Here is a 4,495-nt window from a genome sequence, read left to right on the forward strand (position 1 = left end):
TGATCACATCTTTATACTATTACCTTAGTCGCTGGCTGCTGGTTGGTTCCCTCTTCTACTTAAGTAACATACTCTTGGACTTTTACAAACCCACATCAGCTCCCTCGCATCCCATCTTCTTCCCCATCTCTGCAGGTACTCGTTCTACCTCACTTTCCTTTCTTAGCCAAATGTAATAGGTCTGACATCTGAAATGGGGCTTCAGTTCTTGTAGCGCTCAATACCATTAATGGTGACTCTCTCTCCCTTAAATTCTGGATCCCATACTCTTTTAGGTTTTAGTTCTTGGGGGTTTCTTCTCAAGGGCCTCTTATTTAAATGCCTGATTCTTTGCTCTGTTCATTTCTCTTTTTCTACATCCTAACAACAATAATAACAAAGCATAATTATCCTGTTCTTATAAATTTGAAACCTATATTTTTACTAAGACTGATTTTTTTATATTGTTAATTATTCATTGTAACATTATGAAAAACATTTTTGTTTCCTATTATAAAAGAGATGCCTAATGATGGTAGATACTTTTATAAATACAGAAAGTATACAAAAGAAATAACAATAAACTATAATCCCACAGCCCAAGCTACAGTTATTAATATTTTATGTGTTTTATTATACTTTCTAAAAATGCATTTTTCCATGGGTAGATTATATTTCATACTGTTTCATTTCAAACCCCTTTAGCCATTATGAAGTTAGAAATATGTTACTGTGCCATTTAAAATGTTTCTCAAATATTTTTAGTGATTCCATAATGTTCTATTATGTGGTTGCTTCATAATTTATTTAATTATTCTTTTAATGTTGAATATTTAGACTTTTTCCAACTTGTCACAAATTGTTATATGTAACAGTAAATAGAATTCTTATACATACATTTGTGTGAGTATTTAATAATGTACATTGCTAGCAATAGAATTAATCTGTTAAAATGTATGAATATTTTAAAGACATTTGATATATATTATCAAAATGCCTTCCACAAAGTTTTTACCAGTTTGATCTATCACCATTTTGACTGCACTGTTCCTGACACTGTGAAGTTACTGTCTATTCGATTGAGAAAACTTTTTTTAGAAAACTTTTTATTGTGAATTTGGTGAAGGTTTACCAACAAGATCACAAGGTTTACATTCAACAAATTATATACTTTGTTTCATCTCAATGATTACAATCCCCTCCTTGAAACAACAGTTATCCTACTTCCTCTCTGTGGCACCCCATTATATTTCACAAATGAACAAAGCAAAAATATTTAATGTACACTTACAAAACAATAAATATATATTCATTTAAGTGTCCAGAGGGCACATTCTGCTAGCCAGCCTCCTGCCCCCAGGTGAATAGCCTTTCTCAGCTCACAACTGGTCTGTCTCTCCAGGCCACCGCCTCTGCCACTGTCTCTTCTGTTGCTGCTTTTCTAGGTAGGGGTCTCATGCTCCACTCATGCTCTTCCTCTTGATGGTCCTGAGGCCGTCTGTTCCTAAAATGAAAGATTAACTACCCCTAGGTCCCTTTAGTTATACATCTTCTACAATTACATTTGTAACACTCACAATTATACACAATTACTAACAATTACGCACAATTGAGTCATAAAATTCTATCACCATCATTCTCCATCCCCTTTCACCAGATTCATCTGGAAAAACGGGAAACTATTCACTGGGGATTCTACCTTATCCATCCACACACCCCCCATTCTAAAACTAAGCACACATATGAAAGGTTGTAAACAGCAACTTCATGCCTTTATAGCCCCGCACTTTTGATAGCCAATGTGTACATTTCTTGTTGCTATCAACCCAGTACACTGAGAAAACAAACTTGTACCTTAATAAGAAGAATTTTGAATTACTGCATTCATAAGCAAAGTCTAATTTGTCAAATTGTACCAATGTGCCCTTGTTCACAGTGTCAAACATCTTTAGCATTCTCAGATCAAGTTCTGCTCAACTAGTTATCTAAACTAGGTCAAATGGGTACTAATTTCAAGTTTGGGAGTTCACTCACACCTCCCTGCACTTCAGATCAGCTGGCTGTTTCACTCTCAACCTGAAGCCCACAGAGGCTATAGCAGTGCTCATGGGCTCAGGAGTTCACACATCTTCCTAAGCTTCAAATCAGTCAGCCCTTCCTCTTCTCTTTCTCCTTTCAAGGTCAACGGGTGTCAATGAACCATATCCAATTTCAACCCATGTGTTCCTTGCTGCATCTTCCCCACCCACTCACAAGTAGATCCAGGTGGTCACCAGTGAGCATACTAGACTGCTCACGGGTTCCCTTTGAGTTTCAGTCTTAGAAGGGGGTTTTCCCTGATGAGCTTACTTGACTTTCCTTGATGCCACCAAAGCAAACAGCTGGCTTGATATTCAAACAGCCAGTCTACCTATTTCCTGCAGGTCTTTCTTTCAATAAAAATCTTCTCTTCTCCCAGGAGTTCTGGGTTACTTTGCATGTCTTTTCAATGGCCCAACTCAGAAGGTTCTGGGTGGGGATCAGGATTCCATAAGGTCGTATACTCTACAAAAGCGTAACAAAAAGCCTATTTCCTTGGGCAAATTCTGTCATCATAATTCCCAATTTTCATTTCTATAACACATAAATGCCTGTTCTACAATAGTACATAGGGGAAACCAATATCCAAAAGACAGTCAAACATATAAACATTTTTTCCTCCTCCTTAACCCATTCAGCCTATGTCTCGGTGCATATATCTACTCAAAGAAAACTGTTCTTCCAATATTGTATGTAAATAACTATTTAGCCCATGCATACCAACTTAAGTTTTCCCATATCTCCATTTATCTGCCATCCTCCCTCTTCTTGTGTATTGCTCTCCCCCTCCTTATATATTGCCCTCTAAGTTAACATGTATCTTGCCAGTGAATTAAGCTACCCTCTCTACCACCACTGATAACCATCAAAGAATGTGTCTTTTAGTATGGAAAACTTTTCTTAAGCTTTAACAATAATGATCTCATACAATATTTATCCTTTATTGATAGACTGATTTCAATCAGTATAATGTCTTCAAGGTTCATCCATGTTATGGGTGTTATGCAGATTCATTGTTATTCTTCAAGGTTGCATCATATTCCATTATGTCTATGTACCAAAGTTTGTTTATCCATTCTTCCATTATTGGGCACTTTAGCTAGCTCCATTTTTTTGCTATTGTGAATAGTGCTACGATGAACATTGGTGTGCATATATCTATTCATGTCCTGGCTCCTATTTTTTGTGGATATATAACAAGTAGAGAAATTACTAGCTTATAAGATATTTCTATTTTCAACTTTCTGATGAAGTGCCATACCATTTTTAAGAATGGTTGAACCATTTTACAGTCCCATCAGCAATGTGGTGTTGTTGTTGTTGTTGTTAGGTGCCACCCAGTCAGTACTGATCCATAGCCACCTTATGCACAGCAGAACGAAACACTGCCCGATCCTGGACCAACCTCACTACTATTGCCACGCTTGAGTCCATTGACGCTGCCACTAGGCCAGTCCATCTCGTTGAGGGTCTTCCTCTTTTTCTCTGACTCTCCACCTTAACAAACATGATATCCTTCTCCATTGACTGCTCCCTCCTGACAATATGTCCGAAGTATGAGAGACAAAGTTTGACCATCTTGGCCTCCAAGGAGCACTCTACCTGCACTTCTTCCCAAATGAATCTATTGGTTCTTTTGGCAGCCCACGGCACTTTCAATATTCTCCTCCAACACCATAACTCAAAACCATCAATTCTTCTACTGTCTTCCTTATTTACTGTCCAGCTTTCACATGCATATGAGGTTATTGAAAATACCATGGCTTGGGTCAGGCGAACCTTACTCCTCAAGCTTATGTCTTTGCTCTTCAACACTTGAAAAAGGTCTGGTGCAACAGATTTGCCTAATGCAATATGTCATTTGATTTCTTTTTTCTTTTTTTAATGTTTTATTGTGAATGATATGGTAGTTTACATGAGAGAATTTTAGTTTTACATTCATTCCATCGTATATCATCTCACTGCCATGGTTCCAATTCCCTCCATGCATCATCAACCAGCCAAAGGGTATATCCTAGAAACCCGCCCCCACCCCCAGTTTTCGGCTCACAGTCCCTTTCCCTCTCTGGATCCAGAGTTGCCAGCCCCTTCATTGCTCTATGTCATCGTCTCTGTCTCCATCTCAGGCACCTCTGTTTCTATGGGTAGGGTCCCACTCTTGGTTCTTCTCCACTGATGGTCCCAGAGGCCTCTGCTCCTAGCCTGTAGGATTAATCACTCCCTTCCTTGTCCCAAAACGTCTACCTTTGCATTTCCAACCCTCATAATCCATCCTGATAAGCATTCTTCACTACAGTATCGCGAGTTACCCATCTGTATTTCCGTTCATCTGCTCTGCTCAGACAGATTGAATAGTACCCACTGGAGATTCTGCCTTCCTCCATGCTCCCTAGCATTAGGCTCCCCCTTGAAAGCTTGTAAGCCAGTCACTTCTTGC

The sequence above is a fragment of the Chrysochloris asiatica genome, unplaced genomic scaffold (assembly GCF_000296735.1).
Source record: "Chrysochloris asiatica unplaced genomic scaffold, ChrAsi1.0 scaffold00194, whole genome shotgun sequence".
Lineage (NCBI taxonomy): Eukaryota > Metazoa > Chordata > Mammalia > Afrosoricida > Chrysochloridae > Chrysochloris > Chrysochloris asiatica.